This window comes from Cavia porcellus, unplaced genomic scaffold (genome assembly GCF_034190915.1).
Source record: "Cavia porcellus strain 051 isolate PalLab524CR breed Dunkin Hartley unplaced genomic scaffold, mCavPor4.1 scaffold_1, whole genome shotgun sequence".
Lineage (NCBI taxonomy): Eukaryota > Metazoa > Chordata > Mammalia > Rodentia > Caviidae > Cavia > Cavia porcellus.
In genome coordinates this window covers 74,076,617-74,094,577 of record NW_026947484.1, presented here as the reverse complement: position 1 = coordinate 74,094,577, position 17,961 = coordinate 74,076,617, and positions in this window count along the sequence as shown.

The window sequence follows — 17,961 nt, the reverse complement described above, 5'->3', positions numbered from 1 at the left end:
CGCATGTATGTTTAAGTGTGTAAAACAGATAACCCTATTACTAAGTTTTTGTTGGATCATTGAGCAGAACTGTTTGCAGTCTCACTGTTTAAATGTCCACTTTGTATGCTTTAATTTTGTAACTTGAACAGCGATTTCTAAGATGACAATATGTAATCTATCAGCTAGTGATTTCTTACTATCTTTTTTTGAAATTCTGTATTACTTCTTCCCTTTTTTATGTTTTGCTGTTTGTTCTCTTTAAATAAAATCCTTTATATATATTAAAAAAAGAAATTTTAAAAGTTTGGATACACAGCATTGGGTTCTGAAACAAGTTTTTTCCCCTCAATGCTCAGGGTTGAACCGAGGGCCTCCCATGTAGCTAGACAAGCAGCCTACCACTGAATTAAATCCCCAACCCTTTTAAAAGTTTTATTTTTCAGATAGGGACTTGATAATTTATCCAGGATGGCCATGAAATTGTGATCCTCTTGCCTCGGTGTACAAATAGCTGTGTTACGGATACATACCGCCATGCCTGGAAAAACACTTGCTTTGATACATGCATTATCTAAATTCAAAACTATAAGATCATCTTGTGGGGTTTACAGTAAGAAAAGGTACTACATATGGAAATCATAGTGTAAGAGATTAGGGAAATATAGACTCATGTACTCTTAAAAGTTTCTTCCATTGTTTTCTTTTAAAAAAATGTTATTGGTTGATTCCTGATACTCCAAATAAGTTTTAAAAAATAAGCAAAAATTTTATTGGTACACTTGAGGTAGACATAATGACGGCATCCATCATATGGAATTTGTGCCTGTACATGATATATCTCGCTGCTTTTTCCCCATTCCCCTCCCCTCTGACTCTCCTTATTTATGAAATCCTTGTTTCTGTTTTTCTCTCCTATTCTTCCTTGTCCTTTCCGTCCTTTCCCTCTATCCTCATCCTTGCTTCTCTTCCCATTTGAACATTTTCTTCCCATTTCCCAGTATCTGTTATACATTTTGGTCCTTATTTACACTTTTGGTTTCTCATATCAGAGAGACAATGCAGTATGTAAACACATGTGTTTAATTTATTTCACTTAAAAGTATGGTCTCAAAGTGCATCCATTTACCTAGAAATATCTCAGGCGTGTCTTTCTTTATGGCAGGATAATACTCCATTGTATAAAAACCCCTTTTTAAAAATCTGTTCATTGGTTGATGGGTATTTGGGCTGTTTCCAAGATTTAGCTATGACAAACTGTGCCATTACAAACATGGATGTGCATATATTGCTGTGGTATGATGCTTTTAATTCTTTTTTTTTTTTTGTCTCTTTGAGACAGGGTCTTGCTGTGCAGTTCAGGCTTGCCTTGAGCTCACTTTGTAGCCTAGGCTGGTCTCGAACTCGCAACAATCCTCCTGCCTCAGCCTCCCGAGTGCTGGGATTATAGGCGTGAGCCACCACGCCCGGCTCGATGCTTTTAATTCTTTTGGAAGATATCATGAAGGGGGAAATAGCTGGGTTAGATGGAACCTCTACTTTTCTGAAGAATTTCATACTGATTTCCACGTGGTTGCACCAATCTACCCTTTGACCAATAGTGGATTAGGGTTCCATTTTCCCCACAGCCCCAGCAGCATTAGTTATTGGTGGATTCTTTGATAATAACCATTCTTTCTGGAGTGACGTGAAATCTCAGCCTTGTTTTAGTTTGCGTTTTTCTAATGACCTGTGATGTCGAACATTTTTTCATGCATTTATTTGCCATTTCTACTTCTTCATCTGAGAAGCTTGTCTTCATATCATATGCTCAGTTTTGGACTGGGTCTTTAAATTTGGGGAGTCGGATTCTTTTGAGTTTTTTTATATGTTCTAGATATTGGTCCTTTGTCTGAGGAAGAGCTAGCGAACTTTCCCCCCATACTGGGGGCTGTCTTTTCACTTTGTTGGTGGTTTCTTTTGCTCAGAAAAATCTTTTTAATAAGATGAGGTGCCAGATTTTGGTTCTTTGTGATGTTTCCTGTGTGACTGGGATTTTGGCTGTCATCTTTGCCTACCCCACTGTCTTCAAGAGTTCCACCTAGTGCATATTCCAACAGATTTAGTGTTTCTATTTTAATATTTAGAATTTGATCTACTTTAATTTTAGTTTAGTGCATGGTAAAAGATATGGGTCTAGTTTTAATTTTCAGCACGTGGAAAGCCAGTTTTTCCAACCTCATTTCTTTCAGTGAGGGTGATGGCCCTTTTGTCAAAGATAAGATGGCTAAGCGTGTTTGAGGTTATTTCTGCATCTTTTGATCTGTTCCTTTGACCTTCAGATCTGTTTTTCTTTTCTTTTTGGTCAGTGCCATGCTGTTTTTATCACAGTAGCTTTGTAGTATAATTTCAAGTGAGGCATTGTGATGTCCCCTCCTTTCCTTTGTTGCCCAGAGTTGCTTTTGTTCTTCTAGGTGTCTTTTGGTTCCAAATGAAGTTTAGGATTATTTTCTGTAGTTCTGTGAGGTATGCTATTGGTGTTTTGATTTGGGATTGCATTAAATCTGTTTAATGATTTGGAAGTATGGCCATTTTCACTATATTGTTCTTCCTACCTAAGAACAAATGATGTTGTTCTATTTTCTGATATCCTCTTTGATCTCCTTTTTTCAGAATACTAGTTTTCAATGTAATTGTCCTTTACTTCTTTCATTAGATTGATTCCTAGGTGTTTAAGTCTTTTGGATGCTTTTGTGGAAGATAGTTTCCCTCATTTCTCTCTCAGTGAATTTATTTATGTACAAGAATGACATTTTTTTGAATGTTGACTTTGCATATAGTTTACTACTGAGTTTGGTTATTAAACCTAGAAGTCTTTTGTTGGAGTTTTTGGGGTCTTCTTTGTAGAGTATCTTGTCATCTGAAGATAATGATAATTTAACTTCTTTCTTTCCTATCCTTATTTTTTCTCTTTTTCTTGTCTAATTGCTCTAGCTAATATTTCCAGAGTTGCATGAGAGTAGTGATAGTGGACATCCTTGTCTTGTTTCTAATTTTAGAGAGAAGGATTTCAGTTTTTGTCCGTTTAGTATGATGCCTGATTTGGTTCGTTACAGATGGTGTTTATCAGATTAAGATAAACACCATCTATTCCAATATTCTGTAGAGTTTTTATCATAAATGAATGTTGCGCTTTATCAAATGCTTTTCTGCATCTAGTGAGATACATATGGTTTTTGTTCGTGTCTCTGTTAATGCAGTGTATTACATTTATTGATTTGCATATGTTGGACCATCCCTGTGACCCTGGGATGAATCTTTCTTGGTCATGGTTTATAAGCCTCTTGGTGATTGGCTGCATTCTGTTTGCCAGTATCTTATTGAGGATTTTGGTGTCTATGTTCATAGAGAGGAGCCTGAAGTTCTTTCTCCATAGTTGAATTTTTATCCGGTTTTAGAATCAGAGTAATGCTTGCTTCTAGAAATGAATTTGGAATATTGCTTCTCTTTCAATTTCATTAAAGAGCTTGAGAAGCAGTAATATTAGATCTTTTCTAAATTTCTTGTAGAAATCAGCACTGAATCCGATAGGACTTGGACTTTTCATTGTTGGTAGGTTTTTAATTACATCTTCAATTTCATTGATTGATACTAGCTTATATAGAATTTTTATATCTTCTTGATTTAGCTTTGGTAATTCATATGTATCTAAGAATCTGTCTACCTCTTCTGAATTTTCCATCTTATTATTATATAGGTTCTTGAAGTAGGTATGGATTATTCTTTGGATTTCTTCAGGATCTGTTGTGATTTCACATTTTTTCATTCCTAATCAAATGAATTTGAGTCTTTTGTTTTTTGATAAAGTTAGCTAAGGGTTTGACAATTTTATTTAATCTTTCAAAGAACCAACTCTTTAGTTCATTGACTCTCCATACTGTGTTCGTAGTCATAATTGTAATAATTCCTGTTCTGCTCTTTATAATTTCCTCCCTTTTACAAGTATATGTGCTGCCAAAGTGAGCACTTGTCCCTCTTATGAGCATTGGGCTTGACTTGCTCTTCTTTTTCTAGAAATTTTAGGTTCAAAATTTGGTTGTTTATTTGAGCTTGCTCTATTTTTCTGTTTGTTGTTTTTTGAGACAGTGTCTCTTTATGTAGTTAAGGCTATCCTTGAACTCATTATGTAGCCCAGGGTGGTCTCAAACTTGCAGTAATCCTCCTGCTTCAGCTTCCTAAGTTCTTGGATTATAGGTGTGAGCCACCATGTTTAGCTATTTTTCTGATATGAGAATTGATTGCTATACATTTCCCCCAGAGTTCCGTCTTCATTGCATGCCATGAATTCTGGTGTGTTGGATCAGAATTATTTTTTAATAGTAGAAACTACCTAATTTCTTCTTTAATTTCATCTGTGACCTATTGGTTCAGGAGAGTATATTTATTTTCCATGTGTTTATGAAATTTTTGTGTTTTCTTTTGCCACTGATTTCTAGTTTCACTGCCCTATGGTTTGATAATATGTATGGGATAATATTAATTCCTTTGCATTTACTTAAGCATATTGTATGAACTGATGTGTTGTCTATTTTGAAAAATGTCCCATGTGTAGCTAAGAAGAATATGTATTCTGATTTTGCAGAATGGAGCATTCTGTTGATATCTACCAAGTCCTTTTGTGCAGAAGTTTGGTTTAGTTCTGATATTTGTTTATTAATTTCTTGTCTTGTTAATCTGTAATAGTGGGATACTGAGGTACCCCGTTACAATTGTACTAGTGTTTATTTGATTTTTTAGGTCTGTTGTTGTTTGGCTTATATACTTGGGTTCACTGGTATTTGGTGCATATATATATTTATGATTGTTATCTCTTCCTCTTAGGTTGTTCCCTTTATAAGGCTGTAGTAACCTTGTTTCTCTTAATCAGTCTTGGTGTGAAATGTGCTTTGTCTGCAAATTGACTAGGTACCCATGCTATTTTCCAGGTTCATGTAGCATGAATATTATTCTCCATTCTTTTGTCTTTTAATCTATGAATTTGTTTTTTAATTAAATGTGTCTCTTGTATTGTTGGGTCTTGCTTCTTAACCTGTTCTGCCAGTCTGTTTCTTTTGATTGGTGAACTGAGATTATTAACACTGATGGTTATTACTGATATGTGTTGATTTACCTTTGTCATGTTATTTTCCTGTTGTTGACTCCCATTTTTTCCCCTCTGTTTAACTGCCTGACTTACCTGGTAGATGTATTATGTTGTGGTCCATAGAGTTGTAATCCTTATCAGCTCTTTCTAGAATATCCTCCAGAACATTTTGGAGTACTGGTTTGGTGGTCATGAATTTCCTCAAGAATTATCTATCCTAAAAGTATCTTATTTCTCTATCAATTTTGAAAGATGATTTTGTGTGTACATCAGCTTGGGTTGTTGGTAGTTTTCTTTTAGGACTTGAAATACTTCACTGAAGCTCGCTTGGCTTGAAGATTTGTGTTGAGAAGTCATCTGTGATTCTGATGGGCTTTCCTTTTCAGTTGATTTGTTTCCTTTGTAGGTGATTTTTTTTCTCTAGTGGCTTTTAATATTCTGTTTTTGTGTTGAATTTCTGGAACCTTGACTATTATATTCCTTGGTGTAGTTTTTTTTTTATCATGGCTAATTGGAATTCTATATGTCTCAGTTATCTGTATGTTAAATTCTCTTACCATGGTTGGGAAATTTTCTGTTATTACTTTTTTGTGGTTTTTTGTTTTGGTTTTGAAATAGGGTCTTGCTATGTAGTCCAAGCTGGTCTTGAACTTGCTTAGGTAGCCCAGGCTAGCCTCAAAGTCACAGCAATCCTTCTGCCTCAACTTTCCAAGTGCTGGAATTATAGGCATATGCCGCCATGCCCAGCTCTCTGCTATTACTTCTGTGAACAGATTTTTATGTCATTTTTCTATCTCTCGTTTCTTCATTGACTATAATCAAATATATATTATTTGCATCATCTAGCAGCTGTTGGGTTGATTTTTTGTGCCTCTTGCTATTTTAAAGAAATCTTTCTTTTCATGATTGTTAACTGCCATCCTGTCTTTTATAGCTGATATTCTGTTCTCACATTAGTTCATTCTGCTGCATATACTTTTGGCAGAATTTTATGTTGTATATATGTCTGAATCTGTTTCATGGGTTGAATTTTTTTCTATATTGGTCATTCATCATTTTCCTCAGATCCTCTATCTTTTAAATTTTTACCTGCTCTATATTTACTAACCATGTCCTTACTTATGGTCACCATCTCTGGTTATTAGAGAAACTATTTTTGATTTGAGTTTTTTTTTTTCCCAGTCAAATTTAGCAGCGGGGGGTGGGGGGTAATACCAACTTTAGTGACACTAATGTTAATAAGTTCTGATAACCCACACTGCCATCGGACCAGCCAATTTGAGTTTTTCTATATCTTCATTCATCTGCTTTGTTACTTCTGATGTTATCACGTCAGAGAGTCCAGGTTGATGGCTTTTGAAATGTCCCACCTTATTGCCTTCTGGGTTTACCTTTAGCGAGCTGGAAGCCTGGCATTGAGTCTTGTTTCTACGTGTTCTCATTTTCTATTTTTTCATTTTTAGTTTAATTCTTGTGTTGATGGTTTTAAGTTGCTTATGTCAGGCAGCTTTATGGCTAGTATTGCGAACCCTTAAGAAATGACTACTCAGAGATGGCTTTCAGGGGTAGGTGGCTTTTGAGTTTTGAGTCTGTTTCAAGTTTGGGGATGAGAAGTTGCTGCCTATGTGGCCTGGTTGTTTGGTGCTGCCCTATAGTACTAGTTACGGTCCTCAGGCAAGCTCAATCTTGGCATACCGGGAAGAATAACTGTTTAGGACAACTATGTCATCCTGACTGAAACAGTACAAGGAGTAGTAATAACAGTGTGAAACACAGCCTAGAAAATGACAAATTGTGACCACCGTTAATTTGCCACCTTTAACTGTATGAACTATATTTGTGATTATATAGCAAAATGTAAAATAAACCAGAAAATTGTATATAGTAAATATTACCTCAGTATGATGATTTTACCCCGGAGGAGAAAATTTAAAATGGTTCATGTGAAAAAGTAGAGAACTGGGAGAAAAGGAAGAGATTAGAAGCATGGCTGGAGGACAGAGAGAGATTGCCCGAACTCAGAAACTGGAGAAGACGACGAAATGGAAAGCGACAGAGGTAATAAAAACAAGGTGAGTAGGAAACAACAGCAATAAAAACTAAAGAGAATATGCACACTCGTATTACAAAATACAAGCAGTCCAAAAAGAAAAAAAGCAAGAAAAAAAAAAGAAGCAACAAAGGAATTTTAAAAAGTCCACTTTAGGCTGTTTTTCTGCTGTCACTGGCAGACAAAGTGGGCAGGAAGTGCCCAGATCCATGTTGACTGATCCCAGAAAGCGTGCCACAGATTTATGGCAGGGTAGTTGATAATACCACAAGGCTGTCTCTTTAGTTTCACTGAAATTCAGGCCGGTTTCTGGCTATGAGGCTGGAACCTGAGGTGTTCAGCCTGCAACACTCCGTGTGCCTCCTGCGAGCTTGAACTCAACTCCTCCCCATTCTGATACCGGGAGCTTCTAGGTGGAGCCAACCCACAGCTGCTCCAAGTTCCGGCTCTGCTGCCCTCTCTCCAGGATGGCAGTTAGCCTGTCACTCTCACCTGTGGGATGTCTGAACACATGTAGCTCACCCAGCCACTGCAGTCTGCTCTGTCCACCACTCTGTTCTATTGGTTCACTTCTCTATGGAGGCCTTTGTGGTTGCCTGGAGTCACCAGGTGTCAGCACAGTCAAGCTGCTCTCCCATGCAGCAAGCCAGAGCTCAGGGAGAAAATGCCCGTTACCATTTCCTTTTTCTGTGTTGAGGTCACTGTCTTTGCTCTCCCCATGGTTTCTACTCTTGCTTCAGACCCTTCCTTCTTTCTTCTCTTCCTCATGTTGCTACGCCCCAGCATCTGGACACCAAATCTTGGAGAAGTTTTTCTCTGTTGTTCACCACTCTGATATGTTCCCAGAAGTCACCCGCTCCCCACTTTTTTTGCAGTGCTAGGGATTGAACCCATGGTCTGGTGCATGTTAGGCAAACATGCCCCCACTGACCTACCCCTCCAGCCCTATTTACAAATTAATTTTACCTTGAGACTGGTCATTAAGGTGCCCAGACTGGCCTTAAATTTGTAATCCCGCATAATGCATTACAGGTATGCATTACCATGCTTGCTACAAAGTTTCTAAATTTATTAGCAATAGAATTTTAACTTAAATAAATATATTTGATGTACAGCAAAGTGACTGCCATTGTATGTGTTCCCTCAGAAGTTCACAGCACATGGAGGAAACCCACATGTGAGGATTACAGCACAGTATTGTATGGGCATTGAGCAAGGCTGTACAAAGATCCTGGAATCTCAGAGAATCAGATTTGTTCTTTTGGGGATAGTGAGGTGAGGAATGGGAGTTATATTTGATCTGGGTTGTGAAAGATGATTGGAAGGTGAAAAAGAAGAAAGATCCCCCACATGGCAAATGAGCATGCTTAAGCTCCGATGGTCATCCAGAGTCACATCTGGGAATTGTCCGAATGGAGAACCTATCAAGAAGGGCCTTGTCTTGGTCCATCTGTGCTGCTATGGAAAAATAGCCCAGATCGGGAAATTTTTAACACACATTTATATCTCACCGTTCCAGAGGTTGGGAGCTGCAGGTTTAGGGTCTGGTGAGGCCTGGATCTCCGTTTTCAGCGTGGTGCCTTGCATATTATACCTTCATGTGGCTAAGGCACAGAAGAGCAAAATACAGTTTACCCACTTCCTCCAGCCCTTTTATCAGCATCCTAACCCTTTTTTTTTTTTTTAAATCGGCACCAGGGATCAAACTCACGACCACCTGCTTGCAAGGCAGGTGCTTGTGCTGCTGAGCTAAATCCCCATCCCTAGCATCCTAATCCTATAGAAGGCTTAGCTTTATGATTTATGCCCTTCCTAGAGGACCCACTTCTTAATTCTATCCCCCTGATGATTGAATTTCAACCTGTGAATTTTGAAGGACACAATCAGAGTTCAGCAGATCTTGTCTAGAAAGATTCCTGTAGGGGCTGGGATGTAACTCAATCATAAAGCACACGCCCAACAGTGTGAAGTCCTGGATTTGATCCCCAGCTCTGGTGAAGTCAAAAGATTTCTGTGGAGTAAGTGTGGATGCAAACTGAGGCAGACAGAGCTTAGAAGCCAAACCCACCAGAGAAGTCATTACAGGGGATAATGAGGGCCTGGACAAAGGCCAGCGAAGTGGGGCTGGGGATGAGGGACTGATGGAGGGATGGCGGCAAGCAGCATTAGCTGGGCTTGGTAGAGGACTGAACATTGGGAGGAACCCAGAGTAGAGCCTCAGGCTTCCACATCTGGGCCCTGGGGCCATCAACAAAGATAGAAATCTCCTGGAAGAGTTTAAAAACACGTAAAGGAGAAGACCATTAATGAAGTATAAAGGGAGCATAATCTCCAGAACCTAGGAAGAAAAAGGAAGCCATGTTTTCCTTTGTGGCATAAAGAAGGTGAGTCTGGCTAATAATTTGGAGAAATTTGGAAGTGGTAAAAAGAAAACTGGGGATCCATGCCTCTGGGCATCTGGGTGTTTGCTTATTTGTGAGGTGGGAGTGTGCAGTTGGTATCAGTGCGGGGAATGTGGCAGAGGGTACGGGAGAGGGGCTAGGGCTTGGGATGTGGTTGCTGGTGAAAATCCTTGCTTGTGACTCTGGGTGCTGTGGCAGCTTCTCTCTGTTCAAAGGATGAGGTGAGTCAGAATGTGCACAGTCATCTCTGTATTGTTTGGGGAATAATGACGAGAAAAAAATCTGTACGTGCTCAGCACAGATACAGTGTTTTGTCCAACATTTCCATCTGTGGTTGTTTGAATCCAGATGTGAAATCCACAGATACACTGGGCCAGCTGTGCTGGTAAGTGGAAGCTGGGGCAGCTGCCACCGTGTGATGGGAAACCATGCATTGGTGGGGTTTTTAAATACCTTTTATTTATTTCTTGTTACAAAACAAGTATGTTTTTGTTTTGGAAGAGTTGAAAATACAGAGAAACAAGATGAAAATAAATAAAACCAACCACACCACTCAAGCCAGAGGTAAGCACAGTTAAAGTTTTAGTGTGCATCAGTTTTTGGCCTTTTTATGCACATGCAGACATTTTTTAAACTATGAGAATGAGATTAAGTTGTCTGTATTTTTCACAGTGTCTTACCTACACCTTTCTATGAATGCTTTCTATTTACTTTACATTCTTGTACCTTAATATTTAAACAATAATCTTTTTTTATAAGTAACATTCCAAGGGTTCAAAATTCAAAGCATATAAATGGATACATAATAGAAAAATCCTCCAACCTTGTCTCTTAGCTAAAATTACCTTTCCAGAGGCAGCAAATACTGTTGTCTTTTTTTCCCAAATCCTTCCCAGATATTTTATGTATATCCAAACAAATATGTTTTTCTCTCTCACATTTATACTGAGATGGTTATTGTATTTTTCACCTTGCTTAATAATAAATCTTGATGTCACTACATGAAGGTCAACTGCATATGAACCTTTAATGTACGATTTTCTCACGTTTAAAGAGCATTGTAAAGCCAGGTTTGGTGGTACACTCATGCACTCGGGAGGCTGAGGCAGAGGATTGTTGCAAGTTTGAGACCAGCCTGGGCTACAAAGTGAGCTCAAGGCCAGCCTGAACTGCATAGCGAGACCCTGTCTCAAAAAGACACACACACACACACCACTGTAGAACTTCCACGTGCACTTTAATTTATTAACATATTTCTTCCTGCTCAGCATTCAGCTTCCTCTGAATCTTTTGGAATTTATCCCCCCCCCAACCAAAAAACAAGCAAACAAACAAAATTATAACTTTGGGGTAATACATCTATGAATCTAATGGCTGGGTGAGAAGTACATGCGTTTGTAATTTTAATCCATGTCAAATTGCCTTCCCTAGAGTCTGCATCTGTCTATATTCCTACTAAAATGTGTAACAGTGCCTGTTTCTTTACATCCTTGTCAGTAGCACATTAAAAATGTATTTGGTGTTTGCCAACCTGATTGACAAAAAATGGTCTTTCAAAACAATTTCAGTTTTCGTTCTCTAGTTACGAGTGAAGCTGAAAAATATGCTGAGAAGTTTTGCTGTTTCCTCTGTTTTTTAAAGCTTTTTTGAGACAGGATTTTTAATAGTGCAGACTGGCCTTACATTCACTCTGTAGCCCCAACTGGCCTGGAACTCTAATTCCCCTGCCTCAGCCTTCCGAGAGCTGGGATTACAGGGGTACACCACCACATGTGGCTCTTTTTTTTTTTTTTTTGGTACTGCTAAGAATTGAACCCAGGTCCTTTGCACTGAGCTGTATCTCCAGCCCTTCTTTAATGTTTTAACTTTTGAGACAAGTTCTCAGCAAATAGCTTAGACTAGGGTCAAACTTGCAATCCATCTGCCTCAGCTCCATAGAGTTCTGGTATTGCAGCGTACACCACCACACCTGTGTTTGGTTATATTTCTAGATGTTTTATAATTAAAAAGTTCTCCCACATGCAGATTAAACTTGTCCCCTGGTTTTCTCTAGCACATTTAATTTCTTCGATCTATTAGATGTGTTTTTTTCTGGAAAAAAATGTTTCTTGTATGATCTGTGAAGTGAACTGAATTTTGCTTTCTCTACATGACCCTCTGTTGTACTTTGAATTTTCATACATACAGTTCGCATCCACTCTAAGCCCTGTGCCTTTGTTTCTTTTCCTAATCTCTAAATTTTCTGAGACTTCTGGACACATGGGAGGTGGAAGTAAGGGGAGTGGGCTTGTGTGTTCTCAGTCTCACCTGAGCACAAATCCTTTCATGACCAGCTACCAATGAACTGATTCACCACTCCACAGAGCTTAGGCCAATGTGAACTGTGGCGTATGAAGCTGCCTAGGAAACCATAAGTAGTAGGTCCAGTGTTAGTGGTAGGTTTTTATAGTTCTTTGAATTGAGACACCTTCTGTGCTAGTTCGTGGAGTTATCATGAATTTTGGCAAGTGTCTTCTATCTGTAGAAGTGATCATATGCTTTTTTTCACCTTTATTCTGTTGACATGAAGGATTCTGCTAGTTTTGAATGTTAACTGCATCTACTTGTTAGCCTTTTTATGTATTACTTGCTTGATTCTATTTGCTAATACTTTGTTGAGGGACTTTTGTATTTTATTCACGAGATATTGGTTTGCCATATTCTATACATTCCCTTGGCATGTATTAACTTGAGAGACTACTTTCGTCATATACTAAACTCCTATTTCTGGATTACATGTTGTATTCTATTCCATTGATATTTGTCTTTCCTATCTTGCTTTGTTTCTTTGAGACAGATCTTATTGCATAACTAAGTTTGGCCTCAAACTTGTAGCAATTCTCCTGTCTCAGCCTCCTTAATGTTGGGATTGTATCATGTATCAACACACCCAGCTCATTATTCTAAATAGATGTATTGTCTGGATGTTTAGGAACTAGGTTGTTTCCAGTCTCCTGCTATTCTAGACAAAGCCTTAGTAGACAGCATTTTAACTGTATTTTTTTGTGCACCACTGTTATGGTTTATGTCTGTGGCACCCAGGCCTCATGAGTTTGCATTGTACATTTGTGATGGTTCATTGTCTAGTGCTTGGATTGACGGTGTCAGTGCTACACCTACTTAGGGGTGGAGCCAAGATGTGATGTAATGGCAGGAAGAAGGTGTGTCTTGCTCTTTGCTGGTTCCTGCTTGCTGTTTGCAGCTGCCATGAACTGCAGCCCAGCCATGCCCACCTGCTTTGGAGCCAACTGAGTATGGACTGAAACCTCCAAAAACTGTAAGAAATAAACCTTTCTTTTCCCAACTTGGACTTTAGGTATTTTGTCTCAGTGATGAGTAAAACGTAACTAAGACAACCACCATCATATCTGTAGTGTAATTCTTCAACGTGGTCAATGAGTAAACATATGTTATGGTTTGAATTTGAAGTGTCCCCCTGACTCATGTGCAAGAGTCTTCTTTACCATTTGGAGGGATTTTAGGGAGGTAATTTGATCATGGGGGCTCTAACTTCAAATGGATTAATTCATCGATTCAATCATGCTTTGATGGCCTTCTTGGGAGATGATAGAAACCAGAGTGGAGCCTGCCGGGAGTGCTACATCATGGGGATATGATCTTGGGGACTGTGTCTGGTCCCTGGTCCCTTCCTCTCTGACGCTTTCTCTTTCTCTGAGCTTTCTGGCTGAGAGAGCAGCTTTTCTCTGCCATAACTTCTGCTGGGATGTTTCTACCTCATCAAAGACCCACAGCAGTGGAGCCAATCTACCATGGACTGAAACTTCTGAAACCATAAGCCAGGATAAATTTCCTCCTTTAAGCTCTTAGTGTCGGGCATCTCATCACAGTAACAATAACACAACACCATTTGAAGGAACTATTTTGGCAGCTAGTGTCTTTTCAGGAAAAATTAAAGTTATACTAGCTGTTTCAACTGGGAGACTTAATTGAAGGACAGATTACTATTTTTGGAAGAGCAAAAGGCACTAAAGGGGAAGATGGGATAATCCCTTGAGCAATAACTTCAGGAAGACACTGCTAATTCTAGGGCTATAGAAATAAAGAGAAGGGGGTGGGGTCACCAGAACCCACAAACTCACTGCTAACAATGTTGAAGGTGATGCCTGCATTTGAAACCACTGACATTTATACAATCACATGCCATAGAACAATGTTTTGGTCAACAATGGACCAAGCATAGGACACAACCCGTAAGACTAATGAAGCTGAGATTTTCCTATTGCCTAGTGACATTAACCATCAGCACCATTACAGGACAATGCATTCCTCACATTTGTAGTAATGCCAGTGTAAACAAACACACTGTATTGCCAATCATATATAAAAACAGCACACACAATTATGTACAGTACATAACATCTGATCATGAGAATAATGACTGTTACTGGTTTATGTATTTAGTACACTAAATACTAAGCCTTTATCACTATCTTAGAGTGGATTCCTACTTAAATAAAAATTATTTTTTAGCTGGGTATTCCAGTGCATGCCTAGAATCCTAGGTTCTTGGAAGACTGAGGCAGGAAGATTGAAAATTCAAAGCTGGCTTTGATAACTTAATTAGACCTTGTCTCCAAAACTTTAAAAACACCTAGAGATATAGCTCAATGCTTCCTGGGATCAACCCCTTGTACAACAAAAGAAAAAATAATACTGAATTGCACAGCAGAGTGTCACAAAAGCAAGCTCATTCACCTCCCATTTACTCCTTCCCTTGATTGCATTGTTTTCTCGTGTGCTTGATTTGCTCTCATGCCATTTTGCTCACAAAGGCCCTGGGAGCAGCAGGTTACACTACCTTCATTCCCGTGCAGCAGAAGTACAAGGCATTGTACTTACCATTCATTGCCACCTAGTTTGGCATAAGCACATTCAATAATGACAAAGCTGCCTTAAGCTAGCTCTCAGAGCGTGGCTCCTGATTAAGCAACAGTTGATTTATTGGAATCAGTGAAGCATGCTGGGACCAGTCATCCCACACTGGCAAGTGCTGGACCAACTTCGGGGTGCTGTGCTGCTGTAGGAGGTGTCCCTAGAAGCAGAGAAGGATAAAAATGCCTCCTTCCTCCTGCTTGCCCTCTATCTGAGTCTCTGCTATCAGTGACTCCCATCGGCTGAGATTACCTAGAGGGAGCTGACAGGGATCTGGAAAGGGAGTTAGTGCACTTTGGCCCCTGATGACACAGAGCCTCAGGGCTGTCCTCACCAACATTCAATTTGTGTGGCCACCAGGGTGTCACCCATAGAAGACCCCTGTGCTTGGTGTCATGTTCCGCTGTCACTGCCTTGAAATGTATAATACTTTTTGAACAAAGGAGTCTTTTGCTTTTATTTGCACTGACCTTGCAAATGATGTCACTGATCCCATTGACCAGAGCCTGGAAGGGCAGGGATGGTGCTGAGAGGAAAGAGGAAAATGCCAGGGCCACTGTGTGTGGCCAAATTGCTCTCCACAAAGTTTGCACCAGTTTGGACATCTTACCAGTGTCAAGAGCTGCCTGGGGAGCCATTGATCAGTCATGGTACGGATAGGCAGGTTCCTGTGATTTTCTCTCAGCAGCCCCTACAAGTTCCAAGAGCTAGAATACAGAAGTCAATCAACTGGTTCTCTGGCCTCTCAGTTTAGAAGACAGGCTGTCAACCTTCCCTGATCTCCTCTGTGTCACTTCTCTACCTCTCTCCTTCAAAGAGGGGAGGGGTCTGATCTGGGGAGAGTATGCAGTCGGTCAGAAACTTCACATGATTGCTTTGTCCTTGCGTTGTGGTGGTGTTGAAATGGCTATCATTACATCTGTCTGTTATTGCTCCCTTTTCTATATGTTGTAGATATGAGAAAACAGTAGATCAGATACTCATCAGCACTTGGGGTTTATGAGGCTTACAGCTCTGGGTTCCTGGATGAGTTCCTGGAGGTAGATGCCAGTCCTCCCCCTGGTTGGCTCCGAAAAAGCCAGCAACAGCGAGGGAAGGAGAAACATACTCAGAGGAGGGTTGGCAGTTTTGGTAGAGTAGGTAAGTTGCAGCAAGGATCAGATATGATCATCTTATTGGAGGCAGTGGGGAATGAGATGGAAAGGAAGGAGAAGAATATGCCAGTGAATCAGAACCAAGACCTCAGCCCTTTAAGAACCAACAACGGCTCACTTTGAGATATAGAATTTTAAAATATACTTCATCCATGACTGCCATGGAGAGCTAAGAGGTGCTTGTCGCCAGTGTACTTCTTTGAGTTAAAGCATGGTGCCCACAGATGGGTTTCTACAACTTCTGTTGAAGGAAATGATTCCTTCATTCATTCCTTAACAACTTAGGTGCTTGCTGTGTGCCAGCACTGTTCTTGGCTCTGGGATATGAGAACACCACCCTTGAGCTGTCCTGTAAACCAGCGACGGCAGTGCAGTGTGACAGGAGAAATAAAGGATGCAGGGAAGAAAGCACAGTGCCTGGTCAGGACCCCAGAAAGGGGCGGCATCTGAACTGAGCAGCAGTTAACCGAGCAAGGAAGGCAAGGGGGCTGTTGTGCTTGTGTCCAGATGTCCTCCCAAAGCCTCATGCAGTCCTGAGTGGGACTTTATCTGGGATGGGCAGATCTAGAGCATGTGATTGCTAGGATTAAGCGTGTGTGATTACCAACTCGGTACACTGATTGGTTCAGCACCACCCTAAACCTCGTGCCCCAGATAGAGTATAAAAGGGGTGGAGAGAAGCTGCTAGGGCCCTTTGCTTCTTTTGCTACCTTCTGCCTTCGAATTATTTCTCCTCTGTAATTCCTGTCTGCCATGACGTTCTGCCTAGGAGCCAGCCTGTTATGGACTGAAAAACTGTGAGCCGAATAAATGTTTCTTCCTTCAACTTTGACATCAGGTATTTTGTCTCAGCAACAAAAGAAAAGAAAGACAAGGGTGGGACAGACAGTCCCAGGAGAGGCACAGAGAGTTCAGGGCCCCTGAGGTGAGCGATTATGTAAAGCACTGAAGTGAACAAAGTCTGCACAGGTCCCGAAGGTTCATGTGACCTTTACCTAAGGGCAGTGGCCAGCCATGCAGGTCATGGGTCAAGAAAGAGGTACAGGTTACACTGCAGAAATGTCACTAATCCCCAGCCTAGAAAATGGGCAGGTGGGAACAGGGAAAGGGAGAGAAGTCTAGAGCAGAGATGGAGGTGTCTTGGAACAGGATAGTGACTATAGAGGTGGAGAAACTGATAGGCCTTGGGAATTAGATTTGGTGGATAAGGGCGAGGCAGGGGATAAAGACGCCTGCTAGGTTTCTGTTTTGGACGCTTCTGCAAAACACATTTTGTAGGCACAATGAAGCTTTGGCTTTTGGAGAGTTGAGTTTAAGGTCTCTCTGGGATAATCAAACGCAGCTGTTTGGTAGACAATCCGGATAATTATTAGCCATTAACTCCTTGCCTTAAATTACTTTGTTACAGATTAGCAACTTACTTGCAAAGTTCCAAAGGAATCAGATGCAAACAATTTTATTTTGCTGAAGGAGAGAAGACTAAGCCCATCTAAAGTTCATGATTCTCACATGGGACTAAAAAGAAACATGTAGTTTGGAAAAATACCTGAGGGTCAATGATGACGAACTTTTAGAACTTTTGCTGAGGCACTTGCACCGCGGGTTCACCCCTCCCGCTTTAGGTCAGCCTAAGAGCTAAACATGCAATTACACTCAGACAGTAAAAATTAAAGAGTCTCAGGTGGCCGGGTCTCGTGGGCTGGCTCATGTAGTCCCAGCTACTTGGGAGGCTGAGTTTCACTTGAGCCCAGGAGTTCGAGGCCAGCCTGGGCAGCATAGCATGATCCTGTCTCCACTGTCTGTCTGTCCTCCCATTTGTCAGATGCCCACAAAAGCAACAGTTTGGGGGTTTAAACATACATGGCTCCAATTTGTATTTGTTGCCAATAATATTCCCTATCATAAGTTGTTTTGTCAAGGAAGTTGCTAAATAGTTCTTTGCTTGAAATGAAATGGAAAAGTGTTAGTTCTTGTTCATTACTTACTTGGTGATTTGTTGCAGTGCTGGGGATTGAACTTGGGGGTTTGCCCTGAGCTATTAAACTTGCAATTCATGTGCTTCTGTCTCCTGAATCGTCCGGATTGCTGCATGCGCCACCATGACCAGCTTGCTTATTTGATTAATTTTTGAATGAAAAAATTGTTACCCAAAAACAAAGTGAAAGACAGAAAACAGGAAATTAGAAACGAGTGGCATAACTTCTTAAGAGCTGTTACTGTGAAAGGCTGCTATCGTGTAAGAGAAACTGTGAGAGGAAGATGAAGAACAGATGAATGAATGGGCTAATGATAAACGAATAATTGGTAGAGTCTTCTGTGGTA